Below are 22,279 nucleotides of genomic sequence, written 5' to 3'. Positions count from 1 at the left end.
TAGCGGTTTGATGCAACTGAGCGGCTTGCTAGGCCATTTTCAAAGGTCAGTTAAGAATCAACCACATTCCCGTGAGACTACATTCACATATAGGTCAGACCAGGTAAGGTTGGCAGGTTTCCTTCACTAAAAGACATTAATTCGGTTTTTACAACAATCTGACAGCTTCACGGTCACTATTACTGAGAGGTTTTTTTTTCGATTTGAATTCAAGTTCTCAAACTGCCGTGGTGGGATTTGAATTCACGTTCACTTGTCATAGAGGGAGTGCAGCGAAGGTTCACCAGAACGATTCCTGGGATGGCAGAACTGTCGTATTAGGAGAGACTGGGTCGACTAGGCCTGTATTCACTAGAGTTTAGAAGAATGAGAGGGGATCTCATTGAAATGTATAAAATTCTGACAGGGCTAGACAGACTGGATGCAGGGAGGATGTTTCCCCGGGCTGGGGGGTCTAGAACAAGTGGTCACAGTCTCAGGATACGGGGTAGGACATTTAGGACTGAGATGAGGAGAAATTTTTTCACTCAGAGGGTGGTGAACCTGTGGAATTCTCTACCGCAGAATGATATGGAGGCCAAGTCACTGAATATATGTAAGAAGGAGATTGATAGATTTCTAGGCACAAAAGGCATCAAGGGGTATGGGGAGAGAGCAGGAATATGGTATTGAGATAGAGGATCAGCCATGATCATATTGAATGGTGGAGCAGGCTCGAAGGGCCGAATGGCCTAATCCTGCTCCTATTTTTCTGTGTTTTCTATGTCTATGTTTTCTCTGGATTATTATTCTAGGCTTTTGGATCTTTCTTTCAAAATTTCCTCCCCATCTCTCCGAAAGGAACTAACGCAGGATGGTGTACCATTCTAAATATACCAGCAGCTCTTCAGTAATTTGGCCCAAGTGGGTCTATTGCAAGAAATCAAGGAGAGGAGGCCACTAATTTAAAAGACTGAGGGGGAGAAATTGGGTGAGTAGCGCCATCTGTTAGCGCCTAAAGAGGCAGTCAGTGGCTGTAGCGCCACTGGCTGTGCCTCCCGCGATATTCAGCAGGGTCGCTAATAGTGGCGTTAGCCTGTTGCGCTGCGCTGCCACCGATGACGTCATCGGTGTGCGCAGCGCCCCATTCGTGCCGCGATCGCGATATTTGGTAGCGAACGCCGCTGTAGCGCCGTTCGCTACCCACGCCCGGTTCACGGGGCCTTGCTGCGCCAGCAGAGGCGCAAGTTAAGGTGGAGGTGCGGGGCGGCCGCTTTTTTCAGCGGCCACCTGCCAGCACCTCCGTCCCCGGCCTCCTGGTCCCCCCCCCGCGGCATTGCCGGCTGTTTCCCGAGAGCCCGGCACTTCTCCTTGGTGCCGGGCTCTTTTGCCGGCACTCGCGATCGGGGTTGGCGCTGTTGCAGGCCCCTCCCCCTTAACAGTGGGAGGAAGGCCTGCAGTACCGCAGCGTGCCATGCCGCAGCGTGTGGCACTGCGGCACGTTGCGCTGCGATATTCAGTTTCAGCGCCCTAAGAGGGACGCAGAGCGCCTCGAGCCGCGCCCTGTCTCCCTCTAGGGGCACTTCAACTGAATTTCTGACGATCGCTACAGCTCCGAACGCTGCGCAAAAACCAGCGCCCAGGCGAACTTGGCGCCAGTTTGGCGCCTCAACCCAATTTCTAGGCCAGAGTGTCAACCCCCCTCCACCCCTCCCCTAAACTTTTGGTGCACCACCCATGGGAGGAGGTAGCAGAACGCCATGAGGACCAGTCAGCCACTACGGTACTGGACATAGCAAGGGTCTTGAAATTCACGGCACCAGAGGTCCAGCAAGTTGTCAGTCGAACCTCGCAGTCAAGCAACACACTCAATCCTTCCACAACGAATTCCTTACAAGTAGGTTAGGTGCCGCACATTGGAAACCAAACACGAGCCCCAAGTAGGAGGGCAGCCCTCTTCCAACTCAAACCATAACATTCTCAACTATATAATAGAGGAAATAAATGTCCTGCACTTGTTTTGAACAGTGCGCTATGTATTTGTCATAGATATAACAGGAACTCAGCATACAATGACAATAAATGGTATTTGCAGAACTGAGCATGAAAATGTGTGGGAAGGTCGTTTGGACACGAAACATTGCTCAGGCTCAATCGAGAGAAAAGTTCGAGTGCTATGTGTGATAATCTGGTTGTCACAGGGAACTTGTTGTACCTGCTGTCTAACATGCTGGCCAATATTTCTCCCGCAACAAATACCATCAGAACATAGATTAACTGATTATTCATCTCAGCACAGGCTGTGAGACATTGCTGTCACAGAACAGCTGCCGCATTTGCCTATATAATTAAATTCATTGCTGTGATAAGGTCACCAGTACAAGTTTCAACAGCCCCGACTCACCTCTTAAGCCAAGAGACTGTGTTACCTCTGGTGCTTATAACTTAACCAGAGCCTATTGCTGTTTCACTGTAATAATCACACATGGCAATGCCCAAACTGCTGATGGCAATGTCTGGTGTTGTCAATAATGAGGACATCTAGCTCTTCTGAGACTTAAGTATGCAAAGCTCTCATCCCTCAGGCTCTACAGACGGAATTTTGTTGAATTGAAAACTCGATTTTAAAATTCTCATTCTTGTTTCCAAATCCCTTTGTGGCCTCGCCCCCCTCCCGATCTCAGTAACCTCTTCCAGCCCTACAACCCTCCGCGATATCTGCGCTCCTCCAGTTCTGGCCTCTTCAACATCCCAGACTTTAATGGCTCCACCATTGGTGGCTGTGCCTTCAGCTGCCAAGGCCCTAAGCTCTGGAATTACCTCCCTAAACCTCTCCGCCTTCTCTTTCCTCCTTTAAGACGCTCCTTAAAAACTACCTCTTCGACCAAGCTTTTGCTCATCAGCCCCAATATCTCCTTATGTGTCTCGGTGTCCGATTTTGTTCGATAACGCTCCTGTGAAGCAGCTTGGGACATTTTACTACGTTAAAGGCACTATAGAAATACAAGATGTTGTTGTTGAATTCTGCACAAGGTTTAAATGAATGCAGGAGCCCGCATTTGCATATGATTAACCCAGTATTCCTATCACAAACTGTACAAGAATTTCAGCAAATTCTTTTGTGAGCAGCAAGGAGGGAGCACAATTTCCTCTGGTCTATGAGAAGCTGAAGTGCATCAAACACCCTAGATACTTGGCTATGAGGGCTTGGGGCCTACAATGAACACATGGTGCCTGGAGAGAGCCATGGGGACAATGGGGCTGGGAGGTTGCAGAGAAGCTATGTACTCGGCTTATTAGGCATACAAACTTTAATATGGATGAAGTACCCTTTCCAGCCTGGGTGGAATGGGCACTAAAAGGGGAGGAGGGGGCATTATGTTAGGTCTGGATAGCCAGTGAAGATATGGAAAAGAAAGACTTACATAAAACTCTATGACTCTATGACATTTCTATAGCGCCTTTCACGGCCATCGGACGTCTCAAAGCGCTTTACAGCCAATGAAGTATTTTTGAAGTGCAGTCACTGTTGTAATGTGGGAAACACGGCAGCCAATTTGCGCACAGCAAGCTCCCACAAACAGCAATGTGCTAATGATTAGATAATCTGTATTTTTTTTGTTGTGCTGGTTGAGGGATAAATATTGGCCAGGACACCGGGGATAACTCCCCCGCTCTTCTTCGAAATAGTGCCGTGGGATCTTTTACGTCCACCTGAGAGAGCAAACGGGGCCTCGGCTTAATGTCTCATCCAAAAGACGGCACCTCCGACAGTGCAGCACTCCCTCAGCACTGTACTGGAGTGTCAACCTAGCTTTATGTTTTCAAGTCCCTGGAGTGGGACTATGAACCCACAACCTTCTGACTCAGAGGCAAGAGTGCTACCCACTGAGCCACAGCTGACACTTTATGGAATGGTTTAAGATTGCTACCGGTGTAAGGCAAGGTTGCGTACTATCCCCACTTCCCTTCTGCATTGACTTTATGATGAGAAGAGTGACGGCTGTTGCCAAGGGCACTGGTATTGTATGGGAAACAGGCAAGCTGCGAGACCAGATTTTGCTGCTGACATAACCAACTTAGAAAGGATGAATGATTCCCTGCGAGCATAAAGGCAGAAGCTGCCAAAGTGGGACTTTGTAGCAGTACGTGGAAAACCAAGATGGTGGAGATAGGAGATAACACTGGCGAATGTGTGATTGATGAGAAGTGTACGAAAGAGTCAATGGGGTATGACGTAAGAAAACAACTAGGCACTTGGTCTAAGCGTTAAACAAAGCTTTAATCAACTGTTTTACAACATGGAGGTCTAGTTGTGTCCTTCACTAGTTCCTGTTAAGAATGTCCTGCACAAGCTGGGCCCGTGCCCGAGTATTTATACTCTCCCTGGACAGCGCCACCTGCAGGCCGCTCAGTATTATTTCATAAGTCATGAATGACTGATTCATGTCAGGGTAGGTTTGGACTTTTGGGCGAGTGACCGGTGAAACACGTTGGTCGGCCGCCCATTCCAGCAGTGAAGAGAACCCCGTGATTTTGAGGCGCCGGCCTCACTTAAATTTGGCCAGGCAAGCTGCAGGGCGCCAAAACAAAAACGTCCCGACACAGCTCGCCAGGCTCAATACTGGGAATCGGGTCGGAGGTGCTGCCAGCAAGGTGCGTTGCGGGGTAAGGGGGTGCACTCTTGCTCCTCGGGGGAATAAAAATGCTTCAAGTCCCGATTTTATTTGCCAATGACTTCAGTGAAAGGCAAAATCGGGCGGGATGTGCAATGTGTGGCTGATCCGATCCCTGTCAGTCTTCCGCCAGCTGCATGAGCTTAAAATGACCCCCATGAGTACCCGTCCAAATATGGCCAGGCATGTTCAAATGAGATGATAACGCCATATTCAACAGGGTAGAAATTTGACTTGCATGTTAGCGCTAAACAGGCAATATCAGATGGGCCACCTGTTTTATGCCCCACCTGATATTTAGTTCCGTTCAGTACTGGGCAGGGCATATAACGGGTGGCAGATACGATACCACGTGTCTTCTGCTACCGCACAAGACCCATTTCTACCCTCACACTTCTTGTCATTATCGTCTGGGTAGCCATGAATGCCAGCATTCTACAGGCACGTTCACATTCCATCGGAGCGCCAGCATTCCATCGGCACGCCAGCATTGCTTGGGGAGATTGAGCACCACAATCAATTCAAAGGCTCAAGGCAGGATCCCCTTGTCCTCACCTTTCACCCCACCAGCCTCCACATTCAACGGATCATCCTCCGCCATTTCTGCCACCTCCAAAATGATCCCACCACCAAACGCATCTTCCCCTCCCCTCCCCTTTCAGCATTCCGTAGGGACCGCTCCCTCCGAGACACCCTAGTCCACTCCTCTATCACCCCCAGCACCCCTTCCCCTTCACCTGGCACCTTCCCGTGCAAGCGCAGGAGATGTAACACCTGCCCTTATACCTCCCCCCTTCCCACTGTCCAGGGCCACAAACACCCCTTCCAGCTGAAATAGCGATTTACTTGTACTTCTTGCAATCTAGCATACTGTATTCGCTGCTCACGATGTTGTCTCCTCTACATTGGGGACACCAAACGCAGATTGGGTGACCGCTTCGCGGAACACCTCCGTTCAGTCCGTAAGGGTGACCCCAAGCTTCCGGTCGCCTGTCATTTTAATTCACCGCCCCATTCCCGCTCGGACCTCACTGTCCTCGCCTCTTGCATTGATCCACGAAAGCTCACCGTAAACTTGAGGAACAGCACCTCATCTTCCGATTAGGCACGTTACAGCCTTCTGGACTCAATATCGAGTTCAACAATTTCAGATCATAACCTCGGCCCCTATTACATTTTTACATATATTTTTTATCCACACCTTTGTTTTGGCCTTTCCCCCCCCCCCCTTTCTCTTTTATAATCTCTCTCCCACATGGCAGCTGTCTCCCATTCTGCTAGTGCATTTCACACCTAATCTAGAGCCGTCTTTTGTCTCCACTAGTCCTATCACCATCTCGTCTCGTTTTGAATACCTCTTAACGTCTCTTCATTTCTCTTTTGTTCTCTCCCAGCCTGGCCTCTTAATCCATTTCATTTCCTGTGCTTCTTTAGTTTTAACAAAGGGTTTACCCGAAACGTTGAATCCATTTTCTCTCCACGGATGTTGCCTGGCCTGCTGAGTTTTTCCAGCATTTTCTGTTATTACCCCGTCTGCTCTCTCAGGTGGACGTAAAAGATCCCATGGCACTATTTCGAAGAAGAGCAGGGGGAGTTATCCCCGAAGCCCTGACCAATAGTTATCCCTCAATCAACATCACAAAACAGATTATCTGGTCATTAGCACATTGCTGTTTGTGGGACCTTGCTGTGCGCAAATTGCCTGCCGCATTTCCCACATTACAACAGTGACTCCACTTCACAAGTGCTTCATTGGCTGCAAAGCACTTTGAGACGCCCGGTGGTCGTGAAAGGCGCTATATAAATGCAAGTCTTTCTTTTCTTTCAAGACTGTCTGCTGCTTTCCATCTGCGCCATGCAGCAGCGACCATCCCTTGCGCCCCCCTCCGCCTGCCCAACAGCGAATCCCCAAGTGCGGGTGGGAACAGCACCTAACAAATTTAAATAAGACTCTGCACCTCCCTTCACCACCTCCCGCCACCACCCCCCGCCCCTCCCCGCTCCCCCCCCCGCCCCCCAAAAACTTCACCAGAGTCAACGCCAAGGCAACTAGTTGAGCAGAACCCATCCTAAAATCTGGCAGCATTATAGCTGCAATAGAATTTTGGCAGGACGTTCAACTGTGGGAGGGGTGTCGCAGTTAGGCCTGATCTTAAGCTCCCCCATTTTATATCCAGACATGTACTTTCCAGCATGATTCACTGGATACTGACAGGAGAAGCTAGCTTTTAAGTGACCACATCCCAGGGACTGAATCTTTCCACTCTGTATTGATCCACACTACATGCAAGGTATATTCAAACTGAACTATCAAGAGAGACATTGTTCGTATGTCTGGGTTTTTTTTAAGCGTTAATCGCTCCAATTCTACATTCTATACAATTGCATTTGCCTCCATTTGTTTTCCTATGGAGCCAAGCCGTAGCATAAAGTCACTGCTTCCAGGAGAGACGGGGGAGAACACCTGTGTGGAACAACAGGTGACTGAAGACAGACATTAGTGTGTTACATTAACAAATACAACTTCATTTATTTGCAGTATTACACAAGCTAAAAATTACTATTGTAGTTATGAGCCCATTACTGGTCTATTTTTACTGTCTCTGAACCAGTGTGTGTATAATGGCCCAGAAATTTGGGTTGGGGGCTTCCTGCGGGTGCAAGCCTCCGACCTGCACTTACCTAGCGCGCCGGCCGTTGTGCTGTGGGCCCGTGTGGGATTCCGATCCTGGGCCTGCTCCAACTGCCGGCGCGCAGTGCTTGCGTATCCCAGGGGCGCAGTTAGTTCGAAGCGTCCTCTGGGATCACGTGGGCCATGGAGAGCCAATGGTAGCAGGGAATCTGTATTCATAGACTTGACAGGAAGAGCTGTCAAACCTATAAATACTATAAGCCCCAAAACATAACTAAAACTTCAAATAATTTTTTTTTTTAAATCACATTTTAAAAATAACTATAAGTTACATGATATAACTATTTTAAACAATAATTTAAATTTTTGAAAAAATTAATTACATTTTCTAACGGGGCTAAAAATAAACTTACCTTTCTTTAAAGTATTTAAAAATAATAAACCTGTGGAAAAAATGTTTAAAATTTAATTAATTCACCACTTACCTTGTTAAAAGCAGGCCTTGTGCCTGCTTTTTAAAAGTGTAACTGCTGGAGACTTACCCTCCCGGAGAAACCTGCAAAAAAAATGTAAGTTCGATGCGCACGCGCTGCCTCTCCGGCGCACGTGTTCGACCTCTGAACCCCTTCTTTCAGGGGAACGGAAGTGCCGGTTTCCCGCACATGCGCAGTGCATGCACGAAACCGGCCCTTTCGTTGGGCCTACACTTGAGTACCCCGTGCGTACTCACGCATTGGGACCCGAATTTCTGGGCCATTGGCCGGCGCGCTAGGTAAGTGCAGGTCGGAGGCTTGCACCCGCAGGAAGCCCCCGACCCGAATTTCTGGGCCATTATACTATATACATTTATATATATATAATATATCTTGCAGTCCAACTAGAATTGACCCTTGCAGGATTTGTAAAACTGTGTTTCAAATTGATTTTGCTTCATTTCCTGGGTAAAGCAAAAGGGGAAGAGAAAGAGAGTGATCTCTCGGGACAGATATAAATACTGATCTAATTGAAGCCTCATTTATCCTTAAAGAATAAAACAGCTTTATCTAATGTTCCATTAAGTCTCAAGTAGACTGAACCTGCCTCTCATTCTTTCACTTCTCTGCATAGAAAGTATTTCACTTCACACATTATTAGATTTCCATTATGAGGACCTTAATGTCAACGCAGATCAGGTTTTTCTGGCCCATTTCATCTCCATGTATCACATTTTCACTCAGGTTTCTATCTAATGGACTGAAGCATGGTATTAACTCCTCTGAAGAAGTCTAGATCCCACAGATAACAGTATTAATGGAACTCCTCGAGTTCATTTTATATTACAGTGCTGAAATTGTCAATGTGAAAATGGAGCACTGTCAGCGTACAAATCCTATCCTACTAAAAACAGTTCTTCACATTACTCACTCACTGAAGCAATTTACTTCAACATATCATTGTTTGGCTAGTTTACTATGTGCCGAATTTTTATTTTATATGGAGAAGAAGATAATTTATCAAGCATTTGAAGTGCAGTGGTGTCATTCATGATAAAAACTAAAAGTATGAAGGATGTTTTGTGCGGGGGGGAGCGCTGTCCAGTCATGGAAGAGAAGCCAGCCTTTCAGAGAGGTCTGTAACCTTTCAACATTGGACAATGGTGTATTGTGACTGGTCTGGAAGAAGGGCTATTTAATATAAAGCCCTTGAGGGTGAGCATTCGGATAAAATCTGAACTGAGATTTGCAATCAAAGGGTCCAACAAAAAGGCAGGCAGGCAAGAAGAGAAAATAATTAGATGCTGTGATGGAGAAAAAGTAGATTTGTTCTGATGATGCATCAAGTGATCTTCCTCATCCATATCTCCAAATCTATCTTGTGATTTTTATGCCTCAGCCAGACATCCAGGAAACTTGTTAAGGTTATTGTCATTCGACTAGCATAATGGGAATCAGCCACATATAGTTACCAGTAGATTACTAGGAATTGGACGCATACCACCCTCTTTAATACAACATGGACTCAATCCTCTCAGTTAGACCTCACTCACAAACCTCCCAGGAAACACTGGGATCCAATCTACTCGGTAAATTTTGCAGTTCCGTTGCTAAGGCTACGGGACTGCTGCACTGTGTGCTTTGCATTTGCATGAGTTCAAAATGATCAGCCCTGATAGCTCACTCAGAGTCAGCGCTCATTTAAAATTCAAACTGAGCTCTTAGCATGGATCGTGCCTCATGTATGGAGCTTGCCAAGGTGCGGGGGGAGGTAGATTGGGTGGGTAGGGTATGAGGGTGGTGGAATATACACTGTTAGCAACCCTTAGGGGGCTGCAGCTGGGATTTAAAGGGATTTTGTAGGGACAAAAAAAGTGAATAAACTTTCCAAAGTCTATATGGGAGGAAAGCAAGTAGCCAGCAATAAACTGGAGATGGTAAAACAAGTTGAGGCAGAAAATGGTGCCTATGGGCAACCCAGTACTCTAAATGTAATGATGGATTCCACTCCTTAGGCACACTTTGGGGGCCTGACAAAATTCAGTTGGCCGGCACACCAAGCGATTTTTTAAAATTCGTTCACGGGATGTGGGCGTCGCTGGGAAGGCCAGCATTTATTGCCCATCCCTACTTGCCCTTGAGCAGCCTTCTTTAACTGCTGCAGTCTGTGTGGTGAAGCTACTCCCACAGTGCTGTTAGGATATACTTCATTGCAGTGGTTTTGGTCCAACTGATTGGCTTGCTCGGCCATTTCAGAGGGCAGTTAAGAGTCAACCACATTTGTTGTGAGTCTGGAGTCAAATATAGGCCAGACCGGGTAAGGACGGCAGATTTCCTTCCCTAAAGGATATTAGTGAACCAGATGTGTAGTGTCCACACCTTAATAATACACGGACTGCAGGAGAACAATAAAACAGGTATTTACTGAACAGAGGGTACTCTTTTATTTGGACCCAAAAAAAACCAATTCGACTGTAAATAAACAAAAGTTCAACTAAAGCTTAACAAATCAAATTAAAATTTGGTTTTCCGTGTTGATGATGCACTCCAGTCCCCGCGGCGCCCACCGGTCGCGGAAATACTCAAGCGCACCGGCGGACACCGCGTGCTCCATCTCCAGGGCCACCCGGGCGCAAACATGGCCGCGGAAGAGAGGCAGGCAATCCGGCTGGACGACCCCCTCGACCGCCTGCTGCCTGGACCAATTGATGGCTCTCTTAGCCAGGCCCAGGAGCAGGCCCACAAGGAGGTCCTCCAACCTGTCCGCTCCCCTCCGCACCGGGTGACCGTAGATCAAGAGCGTGGGACTGAAGTGCAACCAAAAATCGAAGAGCAGCCCCTTCATGTGGTGAAAGAGGGGCTGCAACCTCTCACATTCCATATAAACGTGAAACACGGACTCCTCCAGGCCGCAAAAAATGCTGGCGGCCTGGGAGTCCGTGAACCTACTTAAAACCTTATTGCACGGGAGCGCTCCGTGCAACATCCTCCAGGCCAAGTCCCCGATGGAACAAGGGAGGACTCCCGCGTAGAGAGCCCTCCATTGGGGACCTCCGCCACCGCCAGTCGGCAAGATGCCACGCCAAGGCGTGTCCGGACGGTAGACGAAGATGGCAAAGTGGAGAGTGTGCAGGAGCAGCCCGTACAGGAAACCCCTCCGCGCGGAATGAAAAGGCACGGAGGGTATTTCCTCGAGACGGCTCAAGTTGTGAGGCGCCGGTTCCCAAGGGGAGTTTCGGGGCCGGGCGCCGATGAGGAATTCCATCCGAACGGGGGTAAGCTCGGACGGGATCGCCCCACGTGCTTGAGCCGCCTCGATACATCTAGTGGAGTCGGGGCCCAGTGCCGCTTTCACCGATTCGATGGCTTCGACCGCGAGCTGGACGTTGGCCCAGGACAGGTGCCGCGCCAGCTCCTCCGGCGCCATCCAGCCCGCTCCTCCGCCATCGAGCAGGTCCCTGACTCTGGTCACCTTGCCAAGCACAGCCCTGCCCTCCGCCAGCCGCCTGAACCCGCGTTAGTGGAGGTGCGGATTCCTGAGCAGCGGCTCCCGAAGGAGAGCCGCCGCTCCTGACGGGGGAGAGCTCCGCCTGGAAGCGACATAGTTCCAAACCCATAGCAGTTCCTGGTAGAAGACAGGCAGCTGCCGCAGGCTGGCACGCCTGCCGCCCACTTTTGCGAACAGGAGCTGCGTGTCGTAATTGAGGCCGTGCAGCTGGCGGAAGAAAAACGTCGCCAGCGCACACCATCTCGGAGGATTCTCGACGTACAGGTCTCTCTGCAGCGTCTGAAGACGGAAAGTCGCAGCCTGGGTGCGAAGGCACACCAGCGCCTGACCGCCCTCCCTAAGCGGGAGACACAGAACCGCGGCAGAGACCCAGTGCTTCCTTTTGTCCCAGAAGAAGTCGATGAGCTTCTTCTGCATCTTGGCGACAAACGCAGGGGGAGGGATCAAAGTGACCAACCGGTACCACAACATGGCGGCCACCAGCTGGTTTATGACCAGCGCTCGACCCCTGTAGGACAACATTCGGAGCAGTCCTGTCCAGCGTCCTAGGCGAGCGGTGACTTTGGCCTCCAGCTCTTGCCAGTTCGCCGGCCAGGCGTCCTCGGCAGGGCTAAGGTAGACTCCCAAATAGAGGAGGTGCGTGGTGCTCCAGGCGAAAAGCCTGAACTCCTCCGGCAGGGAGTCCACCCACCACTGACCCACCAGGAGTCCGGAACATTTCTCCCAGTTGATCTTGGCGGAGGATGCGTCCGAGTAAATCTGCTGGCATTCCCGCATCCTCCGCAAGTCAGCAGGATCCGTGACCGTGAGGAGCACGTCATCGGCATAAGCCGAGAGGACCACCTCCACGCCCGGCCCTTGCAGAGCCAGTCCCATCAACCTCTTCCGCAAGAGGCGCAGGAATGGCTCCACGCAAACGGCGTATAACTGACCGGACATGGGGCATCCCTGACGCACCCCCCTCCCGAAGCGAAGGGGCGCCGTCAAGGACCCGTTAACTTTAATCAGACACTCTGCGGCGGCGTACAAAAGTCGGATCCGGGCGACGAAATGCGTCCCGAACCCGAATGCGCGCAGAGTCCCGAAGAGATACTCGTGATCCGCCCTGTCGAACGCCTTCTCCTGATCCAGGGAGAGGAAGGCGACCGACAGACCAGCCCTCTGGGAGTGGTGGACCAGGTCCCAGACCAGATGGATGTTATCATGGATGGTCTGGCCCGGGACCGTGTAGGACTGGTCAGGGTGGATCATGTGGGCCAGCACGGTGCCAAGGCGAGCAGACATGGCCCTGGCAAAGATTTTATAGTCCGTGCTGAGGAGGGAGACCGGGTGCCAGTTCTTAAGGAGGCGGAGATCGCCCTTCTTAGGCAGCAGGGCAATGACCGCCCTGCGCCAACAGAGGGGCATCTCCCCGGTCGCCAAACTTTCCCCCAGGACCCGCGCGTAGTCGCCCCCCAAGATGTCCCAGAACGTCCTGTGGAACTCCACGGTCAGCCCGTCCAACCCCGGGGACTTTCCCCTAGAGAGCTGGCGGAGGGCACCGGTCAGCTCCGCCAGGCTTAGCGGAGCATCCAGTTTTTCGGCGCCCTCCGGGCTGACCTTAGGCAGGTCCTCCCACAAAACTCTGCGTGCATCCTCGCTGGACGGATCCGGAGAGAAAAGAGCCCCGTAGTAGGCGTGGGTCTCCGCGCTGATTCCCTCCGGATCCGAGACCAGAGATCTGTCGTCGGCCAGCAGCCCCAAGAGCTGCTTACGGACCCCCCGTCTTTTTTCCAGTGAGTAGAAGAAGGGGGAGCCGCGGTCCAGGTCCCGCAGGAGCTGGATCCGCGACCTCACGTACGCGCCTCGGGACCCGACGAGCTGCAGGTCCTTCAGTGCGCCCTTCTTCTCTTCGTACACCTTCCGCAGGGCCGGGTCCTCGACGAGCTGACCGAGACGGGACTCCAGGTCGAGCACCTCCTTCTCCAACCGCCCGACCCGGGCCTCCCGCCTCTTGGTCGACCCCTTCGCGTACTCCTGACAGAAGAGACGGATGTGAGCCTTGCCCACATCCCACCATAGCCTCACGGAGGGGAAGCCCCCGTGCTTCCTTCTCCATTCGGCCCAGAATCGCCGAAACAAATCCCGGAACCGTGCGTCTTCCAGCAGCAGGTTGTTAAAATGCCAGTACGCAGACCCCCCCCGCGCACGCAGCGGAGCGAGCTCCGCCCATACCAGGTGGTGGTCCGTGCACGGCGCCGGCCGCATGGAAGCTGCCGGAACGCAGGAGACGTACGCCCGGGAAATGTAAAGGCGGTCGATTCTGGACCTTCCTCCCCCAGACCTCACGCTGGTGAAGGCGCTGGAGTCGGGGTGGAGATTTCGCCAGACGTCCACCAAGTCGAAGGACCCAACCAGGTCCCTCAACTTCTCCATCGCCGCCGGGCTTCGCGGGGGACCCGAACGGTCCCTCGCCTCGAGGGTGCAGTTAAAATCCCCCCCGAGGATGACGCACTCGCCCACGTCGATGGAGCCCAAAAGAGCGGACACTTCTTCGAAGAAGCGCACTTGCTGCGCACTGGTCTGAGGGGCGTACACGTTCACTAGATGGAGCGGCACGCCTCCCGGGCGAACAGTGACCTGGAGCAAGCGGCCCGGCACGTGCTCCTTGACCCCCAAGATCTCCGGCTGAAAATGCGGGGCCAGCAAGATAGCCACCCCGCTGGAATTGTTGGAGAGGTGACTCATGCTGACCCCTCCTTGCCACTCCAGGAGCCACGTGGCTTCGTCTCCCGGAACGGTGTGGGTTTCTTGCAGGAAGCACACCGCATACTTCCCGTCCCGAAGGACCGAGAAGTTATTGAATCTGCGGCGCGCCTCCCTGCTGCCGTTGATGTTGAGGCTGGCTATGGTTATCTTCATGTCAGAAGCATAGTGCAACCTCTACCTACACCTAACGGGGGGAGGAAGCGCAGTCGCTGGTCAGCCGCCACTTCCTCAGCAGCCCAGTGAGAAACGTTGTGAGCCGACGCAGCTCGAGCGGGTTCACACCCTCGTCCGCGCCCGTGATCTTAACGACGGATATGATGAGCAGCGCCAGCTCCGACCACCTGTCGAGGGCCAGCCGGACCTTATTGCGCCGACCCAGGCACGTGGCCATAAAATCCCGGAGTTCCCTTACGGGAATGAGGGGAGACTCGGCAAGGGGCACGAGGTCATCCATCGCCTCGTCGGCGCTGGAGTCCGAATCGTCCTCCGTGCCCATCACCGAGTCCCCATCCTCCTCCAGGGGGTCGTCACCAGCGGCCGACCCGTCCGCCGCGCAGTGCAAAGCGAACGGCTCGGCCGCACCAGCCAGCCCCGCATCCGCCCGGATCCCACCCCCAGGATCGGCGGCAGAGGATTTCTCCCTGGGCTCCTCTAGGGGTGCTGGGCCAGAAGACGGCGGCGGTTCAGAGCTCCCCTCCGCCTCAGACGCCGGAACGACTGGAGAAACCGGGGAGAGAACAATTCCCAGCTCCTCCAGTACGTCCGGCACCAGAGACGCAGCCAGGGGGCCATCCTCCTCCCCGCCACCAACCTCCAACCCAGCGGATGGGGGGTTTTGAATTAAAAGCTCTACCAGGATGAGCATCCCCTGAGAGATGTCCGGGTCGCATTGGGCGAGCTCATTATCCTCGAGCTCGCCCGACACAGACCCCAGGCCACCCGACCCGGCGAGGGGTAACGGCACCGATAGAAGGTCAATTACAATTACCGCCGCGGGTTGTTCCACGACCCCCCTCACGGGCAGGGTCTCGTCCCCATCCCCGGGAGGCACGCGTCGGACAGACACATCTGCCTCAGCCTCCCGAGGGACAGGCGACCCCTGCCGATCGCTGGTGATGACGACAGCGGGGGGGGGGCGCAGTACCCGCGGCGGGCGACGACTCCCCCTGCTCGGAGGGACCTTCCTCCTCCCGGTCCTCCTCCTCTTCCAGGGGGTCGCGCCTTCTTTTTAGCACAGAGGGAGCGAGGGAGACCTCCATGACTGCAGAGGCCTCCTCCTCAGCTCCCTCCGGCGGAGCAGGTTTGTTGGGCTCCTCGGGCCCGAGCCCGGCTGCAGGTAATGGCATTTCCGCTACGGCGGTTGCGGCCACAGGCTCGGGCACGAGGCCCCTCCCGGTCGCGTCTGCCCGATTAACTCCGTGAGGAGCGCGGGTGTAAGTGGCTCAAGGGGCAAGGGCTGGCCATCCACGGGGGGCACCCGCCCTAAGGTGTTTATTTTTCCGCCGCGCCTTCTTTCCGGCTGGACACGCTCCCTCACCCCCCGCCGGAGGCCTTGTTGGCATCGGCCCCCGGCGTCGACCGCGCATCAGACATTCCCGACACGCGGGCAGATCCGGGGGGAGGAGCGTCGGCGGTGCCCGCCTCGGCCGCACGAGATGATCCAGCGGCCTTGGAGGCGGGGCAGTTTTTCCAGATGTGCTCCACCTCCTTGCAGGCGTGGCACCGTACACCGTCCGACGTCCAGAAGACGCGATATGCATTCCCCTCGTGGTGGACGACGAATGCCCTGTCAGTGTCCTCCTCCCGCGCCAGCTGGATGAACAGCTGGCGCCGGAAGGACAAGACGTGGCGAAGGCTGGCCTCCCGGAAGCCGAGCGGGTTGGGTGTGATCCCCGACCTCACCTCCCCAAGTTGACGTAGATGGGGAAGGAGGAGCTCACCAGGAACATAGGGCAGGACGTTCAAAATAACCACCCTCTGCATGGTGGCCTCGAGGGGGTCCACCGGCAGGAAGGTCCCGCCCACGGTGAGCCCCTTGGTGACAGCCAGGGACACCGCCCGCTCCGACCCCAGGAAGAACACAGCCTTCCCATACATTTTTGAGGCCGCGACGATGGCTGAGGGGCCGACAACCCCAGCCATGGCTTTAACACAGGCCTCAAAGATCATAGCGGGGTGAGTGTAGCTCTTCACCCCAAGCTTTTTTGTTATAAGTTTAAAGGGTGACGGGGCAGCAGAAGCAGCGGGAGCAGCTGTGGTTGTGGCTGTCACTCCCGCATAAGTCCAAGCTGGCCCCGCCACCGGCGAAGATGCAGTCGCCATTATGGGGTGTTTTTTATAAGGGCTACACTCACCCCAAGTCACAGGCCTGAAGGTGTTAATGGCCTCAGGTATTTTTTTTTGGTCTTCTATTGAGCAGAGGGAGCTGTTTAAAATGAAGACACACCTCTCCCCTTATTGGTTCAAATTGGGAGAGGTGCCTTCTCCCCTCTGCTCAATAGGCAATTAATAATTAAAGATGAAATGAGGTGCCTCAGAGAGAAAGGCAGAGAAAGACAAAGAGAGAGAGAGAGAGGGGGGGTGAGAAGGAGGGAGGTGGCAAGGACAGTGTTGCCACTCAGGATGGTGGGTGGTGTAGGGGGTTTCTCTTGCTCGTTCTGGTCTCCTACCAGGCTTCGTGCAATAATTACCCTTGAGTGGCTCGACCCACTCTTCCCTATGGTTCGAGACCTTGGACTTAGGTGCAGGGAACTGTAGTGCAGAGAAAGACTCAATAGACCAGGTTGAATAGCACGAAATGGATGCTTTTATTATTAAACAGTTTGCAGCATTACAAAATACATATCATAAGCACAAATCAAAGTGACTACAAGCATGCACATATCTATAAACTTGATTCCATGGAAATGGGAAACACACGGCACATCGAAAAAGGGGAAACACATTACGATTAACCTTACCCTCTCCCTCCCCTTATACCTAAACTAAGTTTCGACTTGAGGAACTCGGGATCATGCTCACCACTTTCAAACTCGCGAAAAGGAGGGGGTCGCAGCCTTTTTGGCACAGCTTCCCGTCGTCACGTGGATTTGGAAACTTCTGGCGCAGCTTGTTTTTCTCTCTCTCTCAGGCGATGAGGCAGTGGACACAACCTCGGTGAGCGCTCGTCATGGCTGAAATCCGCTAAGTCTGTTGTGGATTTGGATTCATGGAGCAGTTTCTGCCACCGATGTGATATTGAATAACTGGATGCACATGGGAGAGTCCAGTGAGGAAAACACCCCAAGAATGGGATGTTGAGGCACGGGACTGCTAGGCCCGGAATGTCCTTTCCCTCCGGCCTGGATCGTCGGTTTTCCTGAGGGTGTCTTCTTCTTTGGCCTGGGTCATCGATGATCTCCCGACAACGGTACCCAGGCCACCCTCGTCGTCTTTTCGTCGTGGCCGAGCCTTGTCTGGCTGAACACCGACCACGTTGTCCTTTTCCAAAATGTCCGTCCGAAACGTCCTGATCGAATTCCAAAGCTACTGAGGTAGAAGAGGCGCTGATGGACTTTTCAAAATTCATTGTTATACCCTTTTGGGCCAGCCTTATCTCCCGCCAGATCATAGTCCAGTCTTTGTAATATTTTTGGCGGGCAGAAATCTCTGCAGGGGCGCTTTGTCTTGTAATGGGAGCCGGTGATAGCTTTAACTGGCCTTCCTGGCCGATAATGTCTTTTACTTTGTCACCGTAACTCGGTTCGCATATTGATCGGTCTGGAGATTTCCCTTGATGGCTGTTAAACGGTTTTTCCTTTGTACATTAAATGGGTTTAAGTGTTCATGCATTGTCCGCCCATATCTTGATGGGCCCCATCCTGTTGCCTGAAGCTGTCTTGTACTTAGAATCCAATTGAATATGTATGCCCATTTCCCTGAGTTTCGGTTTCCCGATACTGGCTTTCGCGGGCTTACTGTTCTCAATCCACAAGCCTGTCTGGCTTGCAGTAACAGAAATCAAATGGTCCAAGAAACTGATCACGAGGTCCGGCGGCCATTTTGTGTGCCCTTTTATCAAAGGTTTTATCTGTACAAGCTTCTTTTGGTCAATAAAGCTGTGTTATTAATCCTGTTGTCTCGTGTGATTATATAATGAAAAATTTCGAATCTTACAGTCCCCCCTGTGATACTGATAGCTTGCTTACAGTATCAATAATCCTTGGTGAGCAAATTTTTTTTCCCGATTCCTCACGTCCAAACATTCCCGGTAATTAACTATCCATGACCCCCATGACACATGCAGTTCCCACTTCAGAAAATTACCTTGTGTACAATTGGACAATCATAGGCAGTATTACCTTAAACTATAACATACTAAATCTTTCAGATGTGAAGGGCCCAATGCTCCTTGCAGCACCTGCAAACACCTTTTATTAATCAAAAAAACAAACTTCACCAAACGGCTATAACATTACAATATTCACACACTTAAACCCTGCAGTATCTGAAAATCTAAAAATGGAGGGATGCCTTTTAACTTTTAACACTAGCTGTTTACACAGGGGTGTCCTCCTCCCCCACTCGTACATAGCGTTCTCTCCATCCTCCTGTGTTCTCGTGCCTCTGGAGGTGTTTGCCTCTCTTGCAATGCACGAACAATAAAAATATTACAATTAAAACCTGACACACTACTAGGATGTGGGATGCTATTCTAATCCAGGCTGGGATTTCTATATTGGTGAACAGGTCCCACCATGGTGGGGTGACTATGTCCAATATGTCTTTCCCTATCTCTATTGTCTTCTGCTCCAGTGTGTAGAAATGCTTCTGTGAAAGTATAACGGCTTTTAAAATCTTGGTGAGGTGTTCGGGGAGAGGGGGAATGACATAACCAAAATGCGCGACGAATCGCTACAAGTCCGTGAAATTCTCTTTTACAGTGAGGTGAATGGTGGAGGGTGCAGGAATGGGGACAATCCGTTGTTGTGCCACTTGAACTTCAGCCCTGGGTTTGAAACAGAAACTGCTGTCACTGACCGGACACCCCTCATGCTGTCCATGGCGGTAGTGAGGCGCTGCAGTGGTGACACAGTATGTCCCACCACCGATGTATGCCACCTGCAGGGGCACATGGTCTTTTGCCATTGCCTCCATGGTGCAATTTATCGGCTTCGCGCTAGCGGCTCTGAACCCGCACTGTGGTTTCAAAAAGGCATTCAAATGCTGGGGGCACAGGATGATGTGTGCTCCCCGGCTACGACACCCCGAGAGGTCGGTGCCTGTCATCGTACGCTCCCATCTGATGACATAAGGCGGGACCACTGCGTAACGAATGTGCGCACCCCCCCTGAATGACTCCAATGTTCTCCACCCTGTATACCAGGGCGGGCCTTGCTGCGGGACCCAACACCGGCATCCTTATTACGATTCCCATGATAGTGTGATTCGAGCGTCCGCAGTCCACTGGGACTGGGTACGCCTCTGCGGCTAGTCTGAGCTGGCACGGACTTAATGCGTTCTCGAAAAGGTGAAGCACTTGCAAGTGCTTGTTGCTGATCCAGGATGGGACCAAACCTTGTTTTAAATCCTACAGATTACTGCGGCCCTCGCCCAGTAACCACGCCCCGTATAGCACACAAGCCTCGTTCTGCGCAGCCTGATCGGACGCATTCCGATCCTCCTTAATGAGCGCATTTACTGTCCTAGCGTGCTTCTCCAGCTCAGCAATTATTTCCTTTAAGTGTAGTGTCATGGCTTGGTCTTCATGCAGCTCAGAACCCACTACCTTATTTTCGCTTGTCAGTATGTTCCTCAACTGGGTTTTTAAACCATTGATCTGTGTCTGCAGCTCCACGTTGTCTAGAGCATTGACAACAGACGTTCCGGTGTTAAAAGCAGTGAAAATGTCATTTACAGTACCCCTTCTTTGCCTCCCTACCCGATCCAAAACTTCCTGTGGTGTGGTGTATAATTTGGCCTTGTCGATGTCTGCAAAGTCAAACTCGTAAAATTGTCTGAACATTCGGGTTAACAGTACCTGGTACAACTGTTCCGTCTCTCTGGGACACCACTCCGGCAATCGTACCTCAGTGAGGTTTAAAATCACTGAGGCCACCACGTAGTGTACTCCTTGGTACAGCACCTGACCGGTGGGTACCAATACTAACCCGTTCCCGGGTCCCTTTGTGGTGGTGGGGCACCCTTCCTTCTGGGCTAGTGCTACCGGGATTGTGGGCAGGGGCTTGCGTGGGTGGGTGATGAGTTCAGTGGCGTTTACCAGAATCGGGGAGTATGGGGCTCCGCACGCCCGAGTGCTGACATCCCATCTCATCCCCTTTCCTTCGTCCTGCCACTGCCTCTGGAAAAAGATGGATACGCCCTTGGGGCAGACGCGTTTCGAACCCCACATACAGACATATATTCCTTCATCTGGTTCCCACCATTTGTCCCAACACACACGTAACTGTCCGTGAGTCCCCGTAATTGTCCGATGGGTATTGTTACCCAGTCGCTCCCACTCGATAGTAGAGTTTTTCATGTCCTTTCCCAGCTTTCGTAACCACCACCACCGACTTAGTGGTACGTTCCCATTACACACCAAACAGATCTTCTTTCCCACGGTAACGCTGACTCTGGGTGCAAGGATCCTCACCCGAGGGCACATTAATGAAGTCTCTTGGTAGGCAAAACCGAAATTGCTGGAGTATTCCGTAGAATTTGTCCCCAGCCATCCTGGCCATCTCCCTTGGTGGAAGTAGGTGACGGTTTCCTCAACCTCTCGCTTCCCCGTCCCATCCGTCGCGATGGGGGCTGTGTCCCCGGAAAACCCGAACACGATGACGTCCTTGGTGCGGCCCCAGTAGGCCAGCCCGCACCCGATCACCGCGATCCCTACGAGAATCCTTTCCATTGTATCCCTGGTTCCTGTAATCGACAAGATGATGTAGCCAGGCTCCCAACAGGTGCTGGCTTAATTAAACGGACGCGCGGGTCCCTTGACCCTGCTTCCAAACAACCACACATACTGGGCAGACTTTGAAAACTACTCTTTAAACATTCCGTCATTTCAAACTTTTCCCATCTTAAACTGACATTAAAATGACTTATACTTGACATCATCACCTAAACCTATATACAGCGCCGCCCTCCTTCGGGCGGCCTACCTAACTCCTGTGAGGGCTGCAGCGCGCCGCTTCCTGTGGCGGGGCTGCACTGACCTTTGGCTTTGATCCCCTGCAGCCTGTCTCTGCTGAATGGGAATCGTGCCTCTCTCAGGCTGCTCTGTATCGAGGTTGGGGAAGATAGGGAGAGTTGGACCATTGCTTTCTGGGCTGGGGCTTTCGAGTCGACCTACGAGGGGCTGCCTTGGGTGAGGCTCCCAGGGCTGACGGACCGGGGGTTGGGACTTTCACCGTCACAGCCTGTGGTCCCACCACAGCTGCCGGCTCCGGCTCCCTTCCCTCTGGCTCCACCCCCCCGGGGCCGGGATTTGTGGTATCCGACTCTACCTCACCTGTCCCTACAGGTTGTGAGTCTCCTCCCCCAATCCCTACCTCCCCTGAGCTTGAGTCGAGGGCGGAATCTTCGTCCTCTGACTCATCCTCCTCCGTGATTGGGTCAAGGGCGGGGTCGAGCTGTTCGGCCTCCTCCCCGTCCGAATCCCAAATCAGGGGGGAGACCTCCCACTCCAATGGGATGACTCCTCCCTTCACGCAGGCCTCTGTTCCAGCCTGTGTGGTCTGTGACTCTGACGCAGGCTGGGGATTTTCGTCCTCAGACCTGGCCACTGTTGTTGGCCCTTGTGCACCCGCCTTAAACAGTTTGCACTGGTTAATGTGAAACCATTTTGTACGTCGGGGCACCTTCACTGCATAAACCATGGGGCTGGCCTTGTCTACAATGCTGTAAGGCCCCATGTACAGTGGTTCAAAACTCCCCACACGGGCATAGTTCCTAACCATGACCTGGTCTCCGACTTCCCACTCTTGTTGATTACGAGGTTCCAGCAACAGTCGATTGCCCTGATGCTGTCCCCCTATGTTCCCAGCCGCCTGCCCATAAATCTGTTTCAGGCGCTCCAAAATGGTCTGGACGAACTTGTCTCGTTTCTCCTCTTGGAGTTGGCCCTCAGTGAGCACCGGGGCTAGTACATGGGTGGGTGTTCGCATGATCCTCCCAGTCATTAATTTGTGCGGGGAGTATCCCGTACTTTTGGACTGGCTGGCTCGGATCCCCATGAGGACTAAAGGCAGGACCTCCGCCCATTTCTGGGGTGAGCCCA

The sequence above is a fragment of the Somniosus microcephalus genome, chromosome 8, assembly GCF_052327205.1.
Source record: "Somniosus microcephalus isolate GS21.2 chromosome 8, FLI_Smic_1.0, whole genome shotgun sequence".
Lineage (NCBI taxonomy): Eukaryota > Metazoa > Chordata > Chondrichthyes > Squaliformes > Somniosidae > Somniosus > Somniosus microcephalus.
Note: the sequence above shows the minus strand (reverse complement) of the source record.